The following is a 22,522-nucleotide window of genomic DNA, read 5'->3' as shown; positions in this document are numbered from 1 at the left end:
CCTTGTATCGGAGAAATCTCACAACTATTGCTCGAGGAATTTCTCCAGCCCTCGGTCTTCGCGCCATAACCCGATAGGCTCCCTCCACCTCCAGCGGACCCGTCGGGGCCTCCGATCCCATTAACGAATGCAGCATCATGCTCACATATGCCCCAACGTCCGCCCCTTCTGCACCTTCGGGAAGACCAAGAATCCTTAAGTTCTTCCTCCTCGCATTGTTCTCCAGCACCTCCAGCCTTTCCACACATCTTTTGTGTTGTGCCTCGTGGATCTCCGTTTTCACCACCAGGCCCTGTATGTCGTCCTCATTCTCAGCAGCCTTTGCCTTCACGACCCGAAGCTCCTGTTTCTGGGTCTTTTGCTCCTCCTTTAGCCCCTCAATCGCTTGTAATATCGGGGCCAACAGCTCCTTCTTCATCTCCTTTTTGAGTTCATCTACGCAACGCCGCAGGAACTCTTGTTGGTCAGGGCCCCATATTAAACTGCCTCCTTCCGACGCCATCTTGCTTTGTGCCTGCCTTCTTGGCCGCTGCTCTTGAGGATCCACTGCAATCCGGCTACTTTCCTCTCTTTTTTCCATCCGTGTCCAGGCGGGATTCCCTTCTGGATTACCGCACAATGTTATTTGCCGTTAAAATTGTCGATGGGGCTCCTATTAAGAGCCCAAAAGTCCGTTCCACCGGGAGCTGCCGAAACGTGCGACTTAGCTGGTCATCGCCGCACCCGGAAGTCACCTGGCCGGCTTTTATCGGTCCGTTTTAACTAGCCCCGCTGTTAGACCTCCACCCCTCAGCGAGGGAGCTTGTATTCCATGGGGAGATCTATTCGGTCGTCTCTGTGGGTCTCTTGGGGAGCATAAAATCCATGCAGTGCAGAAGGAGGTCATTTGGCCCTTGGAGACTGCACTGACCCTTTGAAAGAGCACCCCGCATAGGCCCATTCCCCACCCCATCCCTGCAACCCCACCCAACCTGCACATCCCTGTACACTAAGGGATAATTTTATCATGGCCAATCTAGTTAAACTACATATCTGTGGACCGTGGGAGGAAACTGGGGCACCAAGAGCACCTTAGGGCAGCACGGTAGCATAGTGGTTAGCACAATTGCTTCACAGCTCCAGGGTCCCACGTTCGATTCCCGGCTCGGGTCACAGTCTGTGCGGAGTCTGCACGTTCTCCTCGTGTGTGCGTGGGTTTCCTCCGGGTGCTCCAGTTTCCTCCCATAGTACAAAGATATGCAGGCTAGGTGGATTGCCCGTGCAAAATTGCCCTTAGTGTCCAAAATTGCCCTTAGTGTTGGGTGGGGTTACTAGGTTATGGGGATAGGGTGGAGGTGTGGGCTTGGGTAGGGTGCTCTTTCCAAGAGCCGGTGCATACCCGATGGGCCGAATGGCTTCCTTCTGCACTGTAAATTCTATGATCTATAAAACCCACACAGACACGGGGAGAAAGTGCAAACTCCACAGTCACCCAAGTTCGGAATTGAACCCGAGTTCCTGATGTTGTGTGACAGCAGTGCTAAACACTGTGCCACGCGCCACCCTACTTTAGTATAACGTTCACGTCTGTAAATAAACTCAACTAATTGTACTTTTTATGTGACTCCTTGTTCTGATGAGCTGTATTCCTGTAATTCTTGAATAGGAAAACTTGATTCCTGTACAAGAAAAAGACAAGGTGACCAGTTCAGGGCTTCAGTGTGCTTTGTGCAAAGTTCCCAGCTTAATGATGGTGTCTGCTCACAGTGACTGAACACAAGTCATGCTTGTATCTCATAAGGAATGAGATATTCCCACAATGTACAGGGCTCACACATCTCATTCATGACTTTGTCCACAAAGAATGCCGGAGGATCAGGAGAGGCAACATTTTCCTCTTTGCCGTGATATAACCTTAGTTATTGAGACTAAGCAACCTGTCATCAGCCAGGCAGGAGTAAGACACTCATAGAAACTCTGTGAGGATCCATGCTGTTAGTTGTTGTCATCCTCCTGGAATGTAGGAACTACAGGCAATCACCACCCCCCATAAGAGTAGCCTTACCCCACCAGAGGGAGGGTGCTGCCATCAGTCAGATGGGGGTGCAACGCTCACAGAAGCCATATGAAGATAAAAGGATGTCCTTACTGTATCTCCCCATCACCCTTCATGAATCTTGTGGCAATCAACTTGACTGCCTCATCTGGATATCGTAACTGCCTCATGGCTTACAAGCCCTCTCTTGAGGACCTCCTCAGCTTCATCCCCTTCGATATCCTCCTCATCAGAGGAAATATGCAGCTTCTCCTCCTCAAGCAGCTTCTTCCCCCATCGCAATGGCAAGTTGTGTAGGGCACATCAGACAACCTACTGTACATGTACTAGAACATCATCTTCAGTATACCTACGGATGGTTCCACCAAAATGCCAGTTGCAGCATGAGTACGATTGTATCTTGTCTCAGCTGCACACTGTAGCCTCTGCATAGGCATCATTAGCACCTCTTCAGTGTGTAGTCCTTGCGCATGAGGAACCAACCCTGCAGCCACTGTGGACCCGAAAACATGCCAGGGATCTGAGAGCAGCACAGAATGTAGTAGTGCACTCCCTTGAAAGTGAACACACATGTACAAAGCATTTGGTGTGGTCACAAACCAACTGAACATGTAGCAAGTGGAAGCCCTTGCGCTTTTCATTGTTCATAGCTTGATGCCAGGGAGCTCTGAATGCCATGTGAGTGCAGTCCATGGTATCCTGCACATGCAGGAATCCAGAGATCTGTGTAAAGCCCACTGCCCTTGCTTCCTGGCTTGCCTGATCACAGTGGAAGTGACGATTGTGTCCGTCACCTCCTGGATGCACTTCATAGAATAGAATCCCTACAATGCAGAAGGAGGGCATTTGGTCCATCGAGTCTGCACCATTCCATGACCCATTCTATCCCTGCAACCCCATAACTTAATCTTCACATCATTGGACACTAAGGAGCAACATGGCATGGCCAATATACCTACTCCGTACATCTTTGGACTGTGGGAGGAACCGGAGCACCCGGATGAAATCCACACAGACACAGGGAGAACGTACAAACTCCACACAGACAGTGTGCAGTGGTTTACAAAATCTCACAGAGGTCACTTGTGTAGCTCTGGAAGGAGCCAATGGTGTAAAAATTGATCGCCGCAGTAACTTCCCGTGACACTAGCAATGGATGCCCACCAAACCGAGGTCAGTGACCATTTGTTAGAACTAACGCAGATAGTGGATCTGAAGCATTTTGACTCTATTGTCTGTTTATATTTCAGATTTCCAGCATCTGCAGTACTTTGCTCCCCAATTGTATGCATTTGTAAGCATGCTGGTTTCAATTCAAGTTGAGAAAATACTTTTCACTCAATGCAAAGTGTCAATTTTCTATAAACAAATCCCACTTGTGTGGATAGAAAGCACATTATTGCAGGTCAATATGTTGGTGCTAAATTACCCTAGGTTTTGCCATTTTTAAACTTGGAAGTGAAACCAGAAGTCATGAGTTTGGGTAGCACAGTGGTTAGCACTGCTGTCTCACAGCGCCAGGGACTCGGGTTCAATTCCGGTCTCAGGTGACTGTCTGTGTGGAGTTTGCACGTTCTCCCCATGTCTGCGGTTTCCTCCGGTGCTCCGGTTTCCTCCCATAGTCAAAAGCTGTGCAGGTTAGGTGGATTGGCCATGCTAAATTGTCACTTAGTGCCAACACCGTAAGGTGGGGTAATGGATAGAGTGTGTGGATGGGCCGAGGTAGAGTGCTCTTTCCAAGGGTCAGCGCCGACTCGATGGGCCGAATGGCCTCCTTCCACACTCTAGGGATTCTACAATTCTATGATTCCAAGCCCCATGGTGCCAAATCTTGCAGAAAGTGGCAGTTGTGACCAATCAGTTCCCTGGACATGCATATTCTTCATCAACACTTTGTTCTTGGACATCTGCAGGTATGTTAAGCGCCGTCTGTAACCCTGGTTCTAGCATGTTGCCTCTCTGGGGTTCATCCTCTGTGTGTGCGGAGCAGAGCCTGCCATCCTTTCCTCATCATGATTCTGCTCCTGCATTTAGTGAACCAGATGCCTCCATTGACTTCTTCCTCTTCTCTCCTGCCTATAAGTGAGAAGAATGACAAGATATTATTAGGCTCCATATTTTGTAGTTCCCCTCACTGCAGTATCAGAGAGACAAGACAGTTAGCATTTGTCACTTAAGGACCACTCTTTGTCCATTCATCATCTGAAACTGCCTCTTAAAGTCCACTGACTCTTGTCCTGGCCACAACATCAATGCCCAGTTCTTACTTCGCATTCTGCTTTGGCAACACACCACACAACCTTGCCACACACCACATGTATTAATGGCCACAGCCTTGTCCAATCTACTGCATTCTGCACTTCAGGCACAGGCATTGTCCAAAGCTTCACTATAAGGCCTTGCGTTGAACTGGCCTATGGGGGGGTCACTTACAAATATGCACTTCAGCACACACCAAAACATTAGGAACACTCTCGTCAGGCAGTGTGCCATTTCCAACTCTCCAAAGGAATATAGTTGCTTGTCCAGGTGACTTCCGGTAGCAACATGTAGGTGGAGGGCACACATTGGTAGAGCTTGGTTTTTGACCCATCGCATCCAGTTTTTGGGGAGAAATTGGTCTGATTATTTGTGGGAAAGTCTAAGACAATCAAAGAATGCCCAAAATCCAGAAAAAGAATCAGGGGAAAAGTGGGCGAGCGAAGGTCTGCCGGAGAGTTCGGTGGGGAGTCCAGAGGGAGGAAAATTGGCATGTGCAAGTTTCTTGAGTGGGGCCACATCCACTACGGTGGTTAAGCTGGCTGAAGTGGTAGCGGGGGCGTTTGCACGGTTGTTTTCCAAGTACATTGAGAAGTATTGCAAGAGAAATGAGTGCTCAAAGAATGGATGGATGAGACACTTGCCCCGAAGGAGGAGACTTTGTCAAGGACATCAATGGAGTTGCGAGAGCAAGGAGAGATGGAGAAGGAAGTGGAGAAGGCATTGTCGTAGCACAGAGACCAGATAACCTCAATGGGAGAACAGCTGCAGAGGGTGATGGAGTATATCAAAGGGCTGAGAGCCGAAGTGGAGGACCTGGAGAACAGGTCACAAAGGCAGAATCTAAGGATTGTGGGACTGCCTGAGGGGCTGGAGGGAAGGAGGCTGATGGAATATTTTGCAGAGATGTTCACCAAGTTGATGGGGGAGGAGGAGACCCCATCCCTCTACGAATTGGACAGGGCTCATCGATCACTCTGGCCAAAACCAAAGGCGAATGCGCCACCAAGAGCTGTGATAGCATGCTTCCACAGCTATCAGGTGAAGGAAAAGGTGCTGAGATGGGCGAAGCTGAATCGAGAGGTAAGGTGGAGAGGCATTGGTATTCAGATATACCAGGATCTCACGGCGGAGCTGGCGAGAAGGCTGCGTAGGTTTCCTCCGGGTGCTCCGGTTTCCTCCCACAGTCCAAAGATGTGCAGGTTAGGTGGATTGGCCATGATAAATTGCCCTTAGTGTCCAAAATTGCCCTTAGTGTTGGGTGGGGTTATTGGGTTATGGGGATAGGGTGGAGGTATTGACCTTGGGTAGGGTGCTCTTTCCAAGAGCCGGTGCAGACTCGATGGGCTAAATGACATCCTTCTGCACTGTAAATTCTATGAATTCTATGATAATAACCTATAATCTAGATTAGTGTCACAAGTAGGCTTACATTAACACTGCAAAGTGTGATTTAGGGCAGTCTACCCGGCAAAATTGAGGGTCACACACAACTCCATGGACTTCTACTTTGAGACAGCGGAAGCAGTGGAGGTGTTTGTGAAAGCTGAAGGATTGGGACGGAAATAAGTTTGGACTTTGGTGGTGTTAATTTTCTTTCTATTGTTTCTTTTCTTCTTCTTTCGCTTTTTTCTTCTCTCTGCTTATGTTGTATTTGAGAAGGCATGGTTTGGGGCTTTGTAGTGATTGGTTGGGATTTGCTTCCAGTTTGAAAGATAACTGTTGGCTGTTTGGAAGGTTTGGGTAAGAGAGGGCCTTGATGTGTTTTTTCTATGTGGGGGACGAGTGTCTGGCAGCGGCCACCTCGCCAGCAAATGTGAGTTGTCTATTGAACGGGAAGGAGGTGTGGTGGGGGGGGGGGGGGGCGGTGTTGGTGCCATGATCATTGAAACCTGTATGGACAGGTGTGAGTGATGGGGGGATGGGGATAACACTGGGCAAGGTGGTTTTGAGAGGATGTGGCTGGGGGGGTTTCTGGGAAGGGGGAAGGAGTAGAGGGCTGACGGTGACTAAAGTAATCTATCATCTACAATCTTTATTAGTATCAAAAGTAGGCTTACATTAACACTGCAATGAAGTTACTGTAAAAATCCCCTAGTCGCCACACTCGAGTGCCTGTTTGGGTATACTGAGGGAAAATTCAGAATGTCCAATTCACCTAACAAGCTCATCTTTTGGGACTTGTGGGAGGAAACTGGAGCACCCGGAGAAACCCACATAGACACGGGGAGAACGTTCAGAACCCACAGAGACAGTGACCCAAGCTGAGAATCGAACCCGGGTCCCTGGCGCTGTGAAGTAACAGTGCTAATCACTATGCTACCGTGCCTCCCTAGAGGTAGGGCTGGGTCCCGCCTCTTGGGCAGGACCAGGAGTAGCGGTTATGACTGATTGGAGGGATGGGGGCAGTGAGAGACCCGTGATCCGGGGTTTGATGTGGAACGTGTGAGGACTGGGGGGGACCAGTGAAGCAAACAAGAGTTTTCTTGCATTTGAAGAGCTTGGAGAGCTGATGTGGTGCTATTGCAAGAAACCCACCTGAGAGTGAAGGGCCAGGTGAGGTTACCTGGATGCGTCAGGTGTTCCACTTGGGCTTTGATAGTAGGGCCCAAGGATCCCGATTTTATAATAATAATCTTTATTGTGACAAGTACGCTTACATTAACACTGCAATGAAGTTACTGTGAAAATCCCCTAGTCGCCACATTTTGGCGCCTGTACAGGTACATGGAAGGAGAATTCAGAATGTCCAAATTACCTAACAGCACGTCTTTCGGGACTTGTGGGAAGAAACCGGAGCAACCGGAGGAAACCCACGCAGACACAGGGAGAATGTGCAGACTCCGCACAGACAGTGACCCAAGCCGGGAATCGATCCTGGGACCCTAGCGCTGTGAAGCAACAGTGCTAACCACTGTGCTACCGTGCAGCCCTGAAGTGGGTTCAAAGGTGAGATTCCAGATGGAGAAGGTGGGGGCTGATCAGGGGGAAAAGTTTGTTCTAGTAACTGGTGCTTTGGAGGGGTGGTTGGTGGTTGGTTAGCATATATGCCACAAATTGGGACAACGTGGGATTTATGAAGAAGATGTTGGTTGCCATACCAAATTTGGATATGCAGGTGGACAGAGAGGCAGGAGAGGAGCGGCAGTGGTTGGTAGAGGAAATGTTGGAGGTGGATGGATGGTATGTGGAGGATCCAACTCCAGATCTTCTGGTGAGGAAGAGGGAGTTACAGGCGAGGTTTGACTTTCTGGCCACGAGAAAGACGGTTCGGCAGTTGAGGCAGGGGTGGGGGGCCCTGTATGAGTATGGGCGAAAGCCCAGCCTGTTGTTTTTCTGGCCAGCTCCCCGGCAGGCGGCTGCAAGAGAGACTGTTCAGGTCCCAGGGGAGCTGGTGGTGTCACCAGAGCAGATGAACAAGGCATTTGAGGAGTACTATAAAAATTTATATAAGTCTGAGCCTCCAGAGGCTGAGTCGGACATGAGGGAGTTTTTTGTGGGGATTGGAGTGTCCCGAAGTAGGAGGGATGAGAGTGTAGGGTTGGAGGAGCGAGTGGAGGTGGAAGAAGCGCGAGTAGCAATAGGAAAAATGCAGACCGGTAAGGGCACCGGTGCCGGATGGGGCTCCCGGTAGTTTTATAAAAAGTTCATGCACAAGTTGACACCGGTATTGGTGGAGATGTTTTGAGGATGCGGTGGCTAAGGAGCACTGCAGAGTCAATGGGGCAGGCATCCATTTCACTGTTAGCTTAAGAAGGACAAAAACCCAGTGGAATGTGGGGATGTATCGGCCTATACCCTTGTTGAATGTGGATGCTAAGATATTGGCGAACAGGTGGCAAGTGGCGCATTGGTTAGCAATGCCTCCTCACGCCACCGATCCCAGCCCCAGGTCACTGTCCATGTGAAGTTTGCACATTCTCCCCTTGTCTGCATGGGTCTCACCCCCATAACCTAAAGATGTGCAAGGTAAGTGGATTTGTCACGCTAAAATTGCCCCTTAATTGGAAAAACAATATATCGGCGCTTAGGCTGGAGGAGTACCTCCTGTAGGTGATTGGGGAGGATCAGATCAGGGTACATAAAGGGGCAAACAGTCGTCGTTGAATGTGCCGCATCTGTTGAATGTAGTGCTTTCTCCAGCAGAAAGGAGGGAGGTGGAGGTGGCGCTGGATGCAGAGAAGGCGATTGATCGTGTGGAGTGGAGTTATTTGGTTCTGATGTTGGAAAGGTTTGAGATTGGGCCTAAGTATGTCACAATGGTTAAATTGTTGTATCAGGATCCGATGGTGTGGGTGCGCACTGATGTGATGAATTCAGGGTACTTTCCATTGCATAGGGGAATGAGGCAGGGGTGCCCTATGTCCCCGCTTCTGTTTGCGCTGGCTATAGTGCTGAGGTGGCTTAGATAAATGGAGGGGGTTAGTGAGAGGGGGGCAGAGCATAGGGTGTCCCGTATGCTGATGATTTGTTGCTCTCTATCTCCAACCCCAGCTCTTCAGTGGGAGATAAAATGGGACTGCTTAGGAAATTTGGAGCTTATTCAGATTATAAAATTAAACTTGGGAAAAAGTGGAGTGTTTTGCGGTGTCTTCTCCAGGGGCGGGGATTGGGGTGGGGAGGTTGCCATTTCGACTGGCAATAACCCACTTTAGGCATTTGGGAGGGCAGGTGGCTCGGATTCAGCCCGGATCCATAAGTAGAACTTTACAAGTCTGGTGGGCAGGGTAATGGCACATCTATTGAGGTGGGGCAGTCTTCCTTACCCTTGGTAGATCGGATGCATGAACATTTTGCCGCGTTTCTTATTTTTATTTCAGTGCTTACCAGTCTTTTACCAAAATCGTTTCTTATGGGTTGCATAGGTTAATTTTGTCGTTTATGCAGGCAGGTAAAGAGCCAAGGATTAGGAGGACAGTACTTCAGAGAGAGTGGACAGGTCAGGGAGCTTGGCCCTTCTGAACATGTTCTACTGATAATTGGGGTGGTGAACGTGGAGATGGTGCAGGATTGGAGCAGGGAGACGGAGGAGTTGTTGGTGAGGATGGAGGCAGGCTCTTGTAAGGTTGGTCGGGGTAGTGATGCTGGCAACGCCACTGCTCCAGTTTGCCCCAGGAAAGTTTTCCGGGAGTCCTGTGGTGGTGGCCACGCTAAAAATATGGAGGCAATTTTGGCAGCACAATAGGTTAAGGGCGAGTTCGAAGTTGAAGCCGATCCGAGGGATCCACAGGTTTGAGTCACAAAGGGATGGATGTGAAATTTCGGGGATGGAAGGGGCGAGGCTGATGGAGATGAAGGACTTCATTTTGGAAGGGGCGGTTTGCAAGTTTGGAGGAGTTGGGGGAGAGGTTTGGGGTCCCGTGTGGCGAGGGTTTCAGGGACATGCAGGTGCAGGATTTTGCGAAAAAAGTTTATCCAACCTTTCTGGTGGCACCGCCCTCCTCGTTGCAGGAGGGTGTGTTGTCAGTGATGGGGTTGGCGGGGAGGGGGTCATCTCGGAAATCTATGGGAGAGTAAGTGAGGCTATGTGAGAGCAGGAGCTGGGGATGGTGTTGGAGGAGGGGCCAATCACCTACACATGTTCTCGTCCTGCCTAAAGTTTTTGGACATCGTTCTTCAGCACCATGTCGGTGATCGTGCATGTGGATTAAGAGCTCAATCCTCTGAGGGCTCTTTTAGGGGTGTCAGTCGTGCCAGAGCTGCAGAAGGGAGCCTGGCAGATGTTTTAGCTTTCGCCTCGTTGATCACTCACAAGCGGGTTCTGTTCGAGTGGAGGTCAGCTCCTCCACCCAGTGCCTCGGTGTGGCTGGAGGATTTAGTGGAGTTCTTGCACATAGAAAGTGGTGAAATTCGCTTTAAGTGGGTTGAGTAAGGGTTTGTACAATAAAAGATGGGTTTTGTTTATACTCCATTTTGGGGAACTGTGTAGAAGCCAGGTATTTCTAATACACCCTAATATAGGTGTTTAAGATTGGGCCTAGCTGTTTAAGCATAAATATTAAGCCCCAGTTTTAAATTAAGGATTGAAGAGACACATAATCTGCAAATTCATTTTCATTTTACATAGTTTTAAAGTAACACCGAAGTGTGATAAAACAAACACTTTCAACTACATTTCTCCAAGGACAAGGGCTGAATTCCATGGCAACGAGGTGACAAGAGTCCAATAACTTAAAGGCTCTATTGTTCTCTTTTCGGGCCATTAGTGATTACAGCGTGAACCACATTCCAGAACTTATAAGGCTGAAACATTTTAATGGACAGTTTATATAACACCGAATCAAATATATATTTGATTCCAACTTTCTCAAAACATAATAATTTACATTTTGCAAATCATTGTCCAGCATTGCATGAAGAGATTACATGAAGTCTCCATTGTTACAATAGCCAAGCCAGCATAAAACCAGTTTTTCGCTGGTAAAGATAAAGCAGAATATCGCATTCCTTAACATACACAAGTATGCAGATACGCAACAATTAGAAGTAATGTTACATATTGAAGGTGGACGGCTTGCCGGCAAATCAAATGTGTTTGAGTCTAACTCAAACCAATTAGGATTATATTGGGGTGTGATTAGATGATTTAAGACAGATATGAAAGGGTATAACTAAAGAAGTTTCGGCCCGCCATTTTGAGTTTAGTTTGAGTTTTTAGTTTGGAGTTTTAGTTGTAGATTAGGTTTAGGTAGATTGATAGGGTAGGTTTTCGTGGGTAGTTTGTTAGTTTTTGTTTTGTTGGTTTGAAGTTGAAGATTAGCTCTCTCTCTCTTTTTCATATTTCATTTTCAGACTTTGACTTTTAAAAGTTATTGTCGAGCTGTTTGCCTAAGCAAGAAGATAATGTCTGTGATTCTTTGAAAGCTTCAAATTGTCTACGAATTGCCTTTTAAATGACTTTCAAATTGTAATCAATAGAAGACAAATAAAAAATTCCTATTGGCATCTGAGAAGTTTTAACTTAAATTTCTACTGAGTTCCAGTAATCGCAGAGTGCTGCTGGTAACCGAATGGTAGAAATCCTTCAAGCTGGTTACCATCAACGGGTGAGGGGATGGGGGGGGGGGGGGGGGGGGGGGGGTGAGAGAGGTGGATGTTGGGTTTATTTCGAATAGTAGTGTTATCAGTGTTAAATGTAAAAAATGTCAAAATTTGAATAAGATACTTTTTTAAAAAGTAGCTGCTTGTCCAGTCAGCCAATAATACAGGCACACCATGGCAAACATTAATTTTGGTCGTCAGGGGTTGTATCTTGACAGCAATCAGTGGCACTCACACACCTAAGTGGGTTTGAATATTCATAATTGTGTGACTTGTTTGACTCCAGATATGTCAAATACATTACAGCTCAGCGGTCTCAGATGCAATGGTCATCTGTCACTTGTCCTTCAGTTTTGCTTTCATTGAGCATTGACCTTTGGTCTCCTATTAACACATTCTGCTATCTTACACTTATGCCACTATCAGCACTTATTTAGTCCTTAATGTCACCATTAGCTCTCCCTTTGTCTTGTGACCATGACATCAAACTCTCCCTAGCTCTGACCTATCCTTGACCTTCTATTCTGCCCAACCTCCTCCACCTCCCGCTCCAACTCTCCTTTCAGTATTCCTCTGTCTTGAATTGCTATGTGCATTCAAATTTCCATACAATCTCTCAGCTATTCAGCCATGCCAATGGAACATTACTGCTTCACAGGCTATATTCAGGTAACAAACCTTCGGATTACTTCAGATACGGTAGCCAACTTCATGAGGTCTGCACTCCTCAGCTTTGTCTTTAATTTCAATGAACAGTACCTTGTTCAAATTCCTGTTCCTTTGACTTCAATCTTCCTGGGCCTTCTCTTTTCTAGAATTATCTGTTGTTTAGTTTCTGGCACTATTTTTCCATGGAAATAATTACTAAGTGGCATTAATTAAAAAAACAAAGTTCTGATGAAACGGCATCAACCTGAAACATTCATTTATTTCTCTCTCCACAGATGATGCCTGATCTGCTCAGTGTTTCCAGTATCAGCCCTTTTTCTTATCAATGTAATTTGACTTCAAAGAAAACAAAAGCTCAGGATGCACAGGAAGGTTAGGTCACATTCAAGTAAAAGGGAGTAACAATGATGAACAGGAAGGAGCTAGGGGTTAGAATCAGAGATGGAGATTACTTGGTTTGGATTCCACACTGTCGGGATTCTCCTTTGCACCGGCAGTGCTCCGACACCCCAGGATTTCCCGATGGGGTGGGACTGCCCACAATGGGAAACCCCATTGAACATAGAACATAGAACATAGAAAATACAGCACAGAACAGGCCCTTCGGCCCACGATGTTGTGCCGAACCTTTGTCCTAGATTAATCATAGATTATCATTGAATTTACAGTGCAGAAGGAGGCCATTCGGCCCCTTGAGTCTGCACCAGCTCTTGGAAAGAGCACCCTACCCAAACTCAACACCTCCACCCACCACCAAGGGCAATTTGGACATTAAGGGCAATTTATCATTGGCCAATTCACCTAACCCGCACATCTTTGGACTGTGGGAGGAAACCGGAGCACCTGGAGGAAACCCACGCAGACACGGGGAGGACGTGCAGACTCCGCACAGACAATGACCCAAGCTGGAATCGAACCTGGGACCATGGATCTGTGAAGCAATTGTGCTATCCACAATGCTACCGTGCTGCCCTTAAGAACAAATAAATCTACACTATATCATTTTCCCGTAATCCATGTACCTATCCAACAGCTGCTTGAAGGTCCCTAATGTTTCCGACTCAACTACTTCCACAGGCAGTGCATTCCATGCCCCCACTACTCTCTGGGTAAAGAACCTACCTCTGATATCCCTCCTATATCTTCCACCTTTCACCTTAAATTTATGTCCCCTTGTAATGGTGTGTTCCACCTGGGGAAAAAGTCTCTGACTGTCTACTCTATCTATTCCCCTGATCATCTTATAAACCTCTATCAAGTCGCCCCTCATCCTTCTCCGCTCTAATGAGAAAAGGCCTAGCACCCTCAACCTTTCCTCGTAAGACCTACTCTCCATTCCAGGCAACATCCTGGTAAATCTTCTTTGCACCTTTTCCAGAGCTTCCACATCCTTCCTAAAATGAGGCGACCAGAACTGTACACAGTACTCCAAATGTGGCCTTACCAAGGTTTTGTACAGCTGCATCATTACCTCATGGCTCTTAAATTCAATCCCTCTGTTAATGAACGCGAGCACACCATAGGCCTTCTTCACAGCTCTATCCACTTGAGTGGCAACTTTCAAAGATGTATGAACATAGACCCCAAGGTCTCTCTGCTCCTCCACAATGCCAAGAACTCTACCGTTAACCCTGTATTCCGCATTCATATTTGTCCTTCCAAAATGGACAACCTCACACTTTTCAGGGTTAAACTCCATCTGCCACTTCTCAGCCCAGCTCTGCATCCTATCTATGTCTCTTTGCAGCCGACAACAGCCCTCCTTACTATCCACAACTCCACCAATCTTCGTATCGTCTGCAAATTTACTGACCCACCCTTCAACTCCCTCATCCAAGTCATTAATGAAAATCACAAACAGCAGAGGACCCAGAACTGATCCCTGCGGTACACCACTGGTAACTGGGATCCAGGCTGAATATTTGCCATCCACCACCACTCTCTGACTTCTATCGGTTAGCCAGTTCGTTATCCAACTGGCCAAATTTCCCACTATCCCATGCCTCCTTACTTTGTGCAGAAGCCTACCATGGGGAACTTTATCAAATGCCTTACTAAAATCCATGTACACTACATCCACTGCTTTACCTTCATCCACATGCTTGGTCACCTCCTCAAAGAATTCAATAAGATTTGTAAGGCAAGACCTACCCCTCACAAATCCGTGCTGACTATCCCTAATCAAGCAGTGTCTTTCCAGATGCTCAGAAATCCTATCCTTCAGTACCCTTTCCATTACTTTGCCTACCACCGAAGTAAGACTAACTGGCCTGTAATTCCCAGGGTTATCCCTAGTTCCTTTTTTGAACAGGGGCACGACATTCGCCACTCTCCAATCCCCTGGTACCACCCCTGTTGACAGTGAGGACGAAAAGATAATTGCCAACGGCTCTGCAATTTCATCTCTTGCTTCCCATAGAATCCTTGGATATATCCCGTCAGGCCCGGGGGACTTGTCTATCCTCAAGTTTTTCAAAATGCCCAACACATCTTCCTTCCTAACAAGTATTTCCTCGAGCTTACCAATCTGTTTCACACTGTCCTCTCCAACAATATCGCCCCTCTCATTTGTAAATACAGAAGAAAAGTACTCATTCAAGACCTCTCCTATCTCTTCAGACTCAATACACAATCTCCCGCTACTGTCCTTGATCGGACCTACCCTCGCTCTAGTCATTCTCATATTTCTCACATATGTGTAAAAGGCCTTGGGGTTTTCCTTGATCCTACCCGCCAAAGATTGTTCATGCCCTCTCTTAGCTCTCCTAATCCCTTTCTTCAGTTCCCTCCTGGCTATCTTGTATCCCTCCAATGCCCTGTCTGAACCTTGTTTCCTCAGCCTTACATAAGTCACCATTTTCCTCTTGGCCGGCTGGCGGGACGGAGAATCCCGCTGCTGGCGAGGGCACGCCGCAACAGTTTTTTTTTGGAGGCTATTACAAGGGACAATTTATTCTTTTAAGTCCTACCTGCAAAGACTTGTTAAGTAAAAATCCAGTTATATGACAAAGCTGGTTGCCCGTTTCCTGGTACCTCAGAATAAATCCCAAACTTTCCAACTATTTAATTCCCTTTGCATTTCCTCTCTTATTCGTTTACCTTTAAACCAATTTGCAGTCACCAAAACTTCACAATTGTGAGGACTTCTGCTTCTTGTAATAAATCTATTCTGTGGTCTTCATTTCAATCACTAATAGGTTGAAGCTACGGCCTCTACGTCTTTTAGATCTACTACTGGGAGATCACCCTCTTGCACTATTGGAGCCTCTTTCTCTGGTACGCAATCACTTTCTGATACAGGAGTCACTTCTGGATTCACCATCAGCTCAGTCTTATACTGCATCTGCTTATTCTCCACTCTTTCACCCTACTCTGTTACTTCATGGACCTTACATCCTAGCCATCATCCTGAATATTCAACCAATATTTAAACATGCCAGTAGCTTTTCTATACGTTGCAGTTATCACATCCTTTGATTCACTGGAACCCTTTGAAATTTGTTTCACCCAAATGTTCTCTCCAAGCAACTGACTTGTGGATGTGATAGCTTTGTCCTGTGTGTCATCATCAGTCACATTAACACCACACAGCCCTTGATTGGCTGTATTTTGTTCCTCTGGACTTTCATCACAAAATGAGCATTTAAGCTCATTTATAAAAGAAAGTCCCTCATTCACTTCTATCAGTTGCTTAGAGTCTGCAATTTTATAATTAATTCCAGTCGATGGTGAGGAATATACCTCACGGCATTGCCATTTTTATAAGTACTGCCTTGCCATTACAACCTATTTCAATTTGCTATGACCTTCTCTTTTACAATACACCAAATCTCCTGAATTAAATTATTTCTAAAATGGTCTTATATGTTGCCTCAATCCTATTTGACTTTTCTCCAAAACCTTAACTTTGATGAAATCCCATCTCCCTGCATATAAAGATTTAACTATGCAGAAAAAACGAATTGGTTGTGGTAACTTCAAGCACAGGAGGACTAGCACAGAGAGCAAAAAGAAATTTGGGATGTTGCCTACACATCAACTGATAGGGACCCTCACCTCCAACCATTTGCAATGAACTCTTTGAATGAACCACACATTCCAGGAAAGTTGTCAACTTGGTGAATCAACTAAACTTTTATGCAAATCACTGCTAGCTAGCCTGCTAGCTGCAGACATTAATTTTAATCACGGATCATAAGACCATAAGACATAGGAGCAGAATTAGCTCACCTGGCCCATCGAATCTGCTCCGCCATTCAATCATGGCCGATATGTTTCTCATCCCCATTCTCCTGCCTTCTCCCCATAACCCCTGATCCCCTTATTAATCAAGAACCTATCTATCTCTGTCAGTGATTTGGCCTCCACAGCCTTCTGCGGCAAAGAGTTCCACAGATTCACCACCCTCTGGCTGAAGAAATTCCTCCTCATCTCTGTTTTAAAGGATCATCTCTTTAGTCTGAGATCCAGGCCTCGCAGTATCCTGTAAGTTTCAATAAGATTCCCCCTCTACCTTCAAAACTCCAAAGAGTACAGACTCAGAGTCCTCAATCGTTCCTCATACGATAAGTTCTTCATTTCAGGGATCATTCTTGTGAACCTCCTCTGGACCCTTTCCAAGACCAGCACATCCTTCCTTAGATAAGGGTACCAAAACTGCTCACAATACTCCAAATGGAGTCTGACCAGAACCTTATATAGCCTCAGAAGTACATCTCTGCTCTTGTATTCTAGCCCTCTCGACATGAATGCTAACATTGTATTTGCGTTCCTAACTGCCAACTGAACCTGCATGTTAACCTTAAGGGACTCCCAAGTCCCTTTGTGCTTCTGATTTACTTAGCATTTCCCCATTTGGAAAATAGTCTATGCCTCCATTTCTCTTTCCAAAGTGCACAACTTCACACTTTTCCACATTGTATTCCATCTGCCACTTCTTTGACCAAGCTTGTCCAAGTCCTTCTGCAGTCCGCCTGCTTCCTCAATGCTACCTGTCCCTCTACAGATCTTTGTATCATCTGCAAACTTAGCAACAAAGCCTTCAGTTCCTTCTTCCAGATCATTAATGTATATTGTGAAAGGTTGTGGTCCCAGCACCGACCCCTGAGGCACACCATTAGTCACCGGCTGCCATCATGAAAAAGACCCCTTTATCGCCACTCTCTGCCTTCTGCCAGTCAGCCAATCCTCTATCCATACTAAAATCTTACCCTTAACTCCATGAGCTCTTAACTTATTTAACAGTCTCCTATGCAGTACCTTGTCAAAGGCCTTCTGGAAATCTAAATAAACCACATCCACTGCTTCTCCTTTGTCTAACTTCCTTGTTACTTCCTCAAAGAACTCTAACAGATTTGTCAGACATGACCTCCCCTTGACGAAGCCGTGCTAACTCAGTCCTATTTTATCATGCACTTCCAAGTACTCCACGATTTCATCTTTAATAATGGACTCTAAAATCTTACCAATTACTGAAGTCAGGCTAACCAGCCTATAATTTCCCGTCTTCTGCCCCCCTCCCTTCTTAAACAGCAGTATTATATTAGCCACTTTCCAGTCCTCTGGGAACCTTCCTGCCTCCAATGATTCCTGAAAGATCACCAACAATGCCTCCACAATTTCCTCAGCTATCTCTTTTAGAACCCTGGGTGTAGTCCACCCAGTCCAGGTGATTTATCCACCTTCAGACCTTTCAGTTTCCCCAGAACCTTCTCCTTAGTGATGGTCAGTGCACTCACCTCTGCCCCCTGATTCTCCTGGAGCTCTGGCATCCCACTGTTGTCTTCCACCACGAAGACTGATGTTAAGTAACTATTCAGTTCCTCTGATATTTCTTTGTTTTCTATTACTACTTCTCCAACCACATTTTCCAGTGGTCCCATGTCTATTTTTGACTCTCTGTTACCTTTTATATATTGAAAAAAACTCTTCCTATCTTCCTTTATATCACTAGATAGCTTGCACTCATATTTCATCTTCTCCCCCTTGTTGCTTTTTTAGTTGTCCTCTGCTCGCTTTTAAAGGCTTCCCAATCCGCTTGCTTCCCACTAATTCTCACCAATTTGTATGCTTTTTCTTTTTCTTTTATGCTGTCCTTGACTTCCCTCGTCAGCCATGGATGCCTTGTCCTCCCCTTAGCATGTTTCCTCCTCCTTGGGATCAATTTCCGTTGAGCCTCCCGAATAACCCCCAAAAACTCCTGCCATTGCTGTTCCACTGTCTTCTATGCTAGGCTCCTTTTCCAATCAACTCTGGCCAGCTCCTCCCTCATGTCTTTGTAGTTACACTTATTTAATTGTAAGACCGTTACATCTGATTGCAGCTTCTTCCTCTCAAACTGCAGGGTAAATTCTATCATATTGTGGTCACTGCTCCCTAAGAATTCCTTCACCTTAAGTTCCCTAATCAAGTCTCCTCATTACACATCACCAAATCCAGAATTTCTTGTTCCCTAGTAGGCTCTGCCACAAGCTGCTCCAAAACAACATCTCTTAGACATTCCACAAATTCCTTTTCTTGGGATCCACTACCAACCTGATTTTCCCAGTCCACCTGCATTTTGACGTCCCCCATGATTATTGTAATATTGCCTTTTATATCAATAATAATAATCACTTATTGTCACAAGTAGGCTTCAATTAAGTTACTGTGAAAAGCCCCTAGTCACCACATTCCAGCGCCTGTTCGAGGAGGCCGGTATGGGAATTGAACCCGCGCCCCTGCCTTGTTCTGCACTACAAGCCAGCTATTCAGCACACTGCAAAACCAGCCCCAGGATGCTCCTGATTTATATTCTGCCTCACATCCTGACCATTGCTAGGGGCCCAGTACATAACTCCCATCAGGGTCTTTTTACCTTTGCGATTCCTCAACTCTACCCACAGAGATTCTATGCCTTCTGATCCTATATTGCTCCTTGATATCGATTTAACTTCATTCTTTACTAACATCTGTCTGTCCTTTCGATAAGACACATATCCTTGGATATTTAGATCCCAGCCCTGATCCCATTGCAGGCATGTCTCTGTGATGCCCACATCACACCGGCCAATTTCAATGTGTGCAACAAGCTCATTTACCTGGTTCCTAATACTGCGCGTATTTAGGTACAACACCCTCAATCCTGCATTGACTACCTACTTTCTCACATTTGTCATCTATTTTGCTCTGCCTGAGAGTGATGTTGCTGTCTTATTTTGGATCTCTATTCCCTCTTCAGTTATTACACCTTCTAAGCTAACATTCTGGTCCCCCCCCCCCCCCCCGGCCCGCCATACAAGTTTAAATCCTCCCGAGGACTAAATGAGATTACATATAGATGCTGTTGATAAATAAATGGCCCGATTGACTTAGTAAGTATACCTATGAAACATACTGCATTCAGTGCTTCAGTTGCTTGAGGTGGTATTGTAGTTGTTCTGGACCACCAGATGGAACACTGTCAAATCATACTGGCTGGGATTCCACATTTCGGAGACTACTCGCGGGAGTCTCCGGGCTGGATTCTCCGCCAGTGGGATGCTCCATTTTGCCGGCAGCCTGGGGATTTCCTGATGGCGTGGGGCTGCCCTACATGGGAAACCCCATTGATCAGCCTCTCTCCCCCGCTGGCGTGGTGAGCCAGAAATCTGGCACAGCGGGACGGAGAATCCAGTCTCCTATTTATGAGACTAAGGGCGGGAATCTCCGTTGTTCAAGGATGAAATTGGGAAAGGCAATTGGGCAGAGAATCGGTTCCGACACCAAAATCGCAGCAAGCACTGATTTGACACCAAATTGCGCTTCTCTGTCTCCTCGACAACGGCATCAATGTGTTCCAGAATGCACGTACAGTAGATGCCGTTTGCATGTCATTAAGGGGCCGATCCGGTATTCTCCACCAAATCACCTTTCGTGATTTCGACATCAGCCAACGGAAAATCCCATCGGAGGAGAGTTGCGCGTGATTTGTGCTCCCACTGAGAGCGCAAATCATGAAGCAATTCATTATTCCTCACCATGCACATTTATGGATGGCGAGCAATATGAGGGATTTCCCCAGGGAATCCTGCAATCGGGATGCCATTTTGAGTGGGCGGCCCAATAGGTAGGCCCACGGTCGGCCATCGCCCTCCCACCGCATCGCAAAGGAATCCCCCAATCGTAAATCAGCCCCTGAACTTTCAGTGTCATCCTTCCCCCAAGTACGGGGATGACCCGACCTGCCTGCCCCCAGGGACCCCCTAAATAGGAGATCCCCCCCCCCTCCGCACCCCCCCCCCCCCCGGCAGGGAGCCCCTAAATAGGAATACCCCCTCAGGGACCCCCTAAACAGGGAGAGCCACCAGTGTGCCCTAATTAAGGAGACCCCCCCGGACCCCTTAAATAGCGAGACCTCCCACAGGGATATCCTAATAACGGACCGCTCCCAGAGACCCCCTAACCAAAGGGACCGCCCCCACGGATTCCACAGAAAAGAGACCCCTCTCTGGGAGCTAGCGAAGTAGTTAACAAAACTGCTGTTGTAATACTCATCTGGAAGCACCACATGTCCATTTCTGGGAAGAGAAATACAGTGACCTGTGTTTAAACCCCTCAGATCCTTTAGCTTCAAGTCAATCATTCATTTCTGGTAGTGGGCTATGATTGACAGCTTGCACAAAACAACTGTGAACCTTGCTTCATTCATCTCCCTTCATGGATGAGTAACTCTAAAATGCTATAACAACAATATTTACGAACATCAACCACTTCAAAGAAAGTTGAGTGCTGTCAGTTTCCAGCTCAGCACTTCAAAATTACTCAAGTGAAGGGTGGGTGATTGGACTGCACTTAACTCTCTTTGAGGGGGGACCCTTTAGTTAGGCAGTGCCTGAGGGGGATACTTTAGTCAAAACTCAAAGCGAAAGTAAAAACTCACAGAATCACAGCCCAGCTCCACCCACACAATGACATCACTGAAGCCATGTGATATAAACATTTCTTAAAAGAACTCTCCCATGACAGATATCTCCCCATTTTGGGTGTCCCTGTGGGGGGTCTCCTCATTTAGGGAATTCCTCTGGTGGGCATTCTTATTTCGCGGGTGCCTGTGGGGGTTCTCCCCATTTTGGAGTCCCTGTGGGGGGTCTTCCTATTTTGCAAATCCCAGTGGAGGGTCTCCTTATTTAGGGAGCACCTGGAGGTCTCCCCATTTATGGGGTCCCCTTATTTAGGGGCCCCCTGCGGCGATCTCCCTATTTAGGTGGTCCTTGGGGGCTCTCCCTATTTTGGGGGTACCTGACAGGATCTCCCTATTTAGAGGGTCCGGGAGGGGGGGGGGGGGGGGTTCTCCCTATTTAGGGGGTCCTGTGGGCAGTTCATGCATTGTGGGGGAGTGGGGGAGGGGAGTGGCCCTCGGAAGGATTTTTTTTGGGTATCTCTCTTAAGATATTATCATCTTTGGTGATACCTGTAGTAATCTCTACGCAATTCACGGCCCTGAGAATCATGAGGGCCCGAATAATCTGGTGCGGGGCCCACTAAGCATCCATTAATATCCTCCTGCCTGCGTGCGTCCACGACCTCAATCCCACCACTAGCAGGGGGCCAGAGCATAGCGGTTGGTTCAGCGCCTGGCGCGAACCTCAATTTTGGCTGGAAGCCCAATTCTCCGCATGGTCGCAGTCCACTGTGCCAGCATCGCGGATGGAGAAGCCAGCCCATTATCTACATGGATGTTATATGGCTATGTCACGCTTGTGAATAGTTTAAATACCTTGGGCACAATTCAGCAGACAAAAGTTAACTTCCGCTTTTGGACATATTTGGCAGGGCATTTCTCGGCGGCTGCACCTCCGACAATCACCCCGCTATACAATGGCACTTTGCCGATTACCTTTGGCCTCGGGGAGTTTCTCCTCACCAAGATCACACTCAGAAAAATGTCCTACTGGCAAACTGACCTTGCCAGCAGGAATGGCTGCTCACAGAGCAGGGCGACAATTTGAACAGCGGCTCCGATCACTCACCCCCCCTCCTTTTCAGGAACCCCCCCCAACCTTGCTTGTTGCAGCCCCTGGGAATACCTCTCACCCACCCCTATAACAGGCAAGGACACCCTCTGATAAGAACCCTTGTTGAAGACAAAAGGATGAAGACTGCCAGACAACAACAATAATGGCTGGCGATTATGAGCTGATCCATAATTTTAATCTTTGTTCCATCACTTTCCCCATAATTTTGAAAACGATACGAATTGGGAGAGTGAAAGGAAGGCAGGTAGCCAAGGTAAGGCATGAATAGCTAAGAATGCTCCAAGATTCCTCCCTCAGATCTGGGTGGAAAGTATTGAGGGTGAAGGTGAGACTCAAAGGCCTAGGTGTGACCATTGTAATAAAATGGCACATCTTCGTCCAGCATCTTGGAAGTTGCAACAAAAGTCCATGTGACTTGCTGGAGTGCCTAAGGAGGATTCTGAAAAGGGAACCAAAGTGGAGAATACCACAGGGCTCTAACTGGACTTAGGAGACCTGAGGTAAACACTGCTGTGGAAGCAAG

The 22,522-nt window shown here is 47.0% G+C and overlaps 1 pseudogene; it reads left to right on the top strand.

Annotated features, from left to right (window-relative positions):
* Positions 1–7,379: 7,379 nt before the first annotated feature.
* Positions 7,380–22,522, top strand: part of LOC140394568 (uncharacterized) — a 30,814-nt pseudogene continuing 15,671 nt past the window's right edge.

This window comes from Scyliorhinus torazame, chromosome 17 (genome assembly GCF_047496885.1).
Source record: "Scyliorhinus torazame isolate Kashiwa2021f chromosome 17, sScyTor2.1, whole genome shotgun sequence".
Lineage (NCBI taxonomy): Eukaryota > Metazoa > Chordata > Chondrichthyes > Carcharhiniformes > Scyliorhinidae > Scyliorhinus > Scyliorhinus torazame.
The sequence above is the reverse complement of the archived record's forward strand: the minus strand, read 5'-3'. Positions and strand labels throughout refer to the sequence as shown.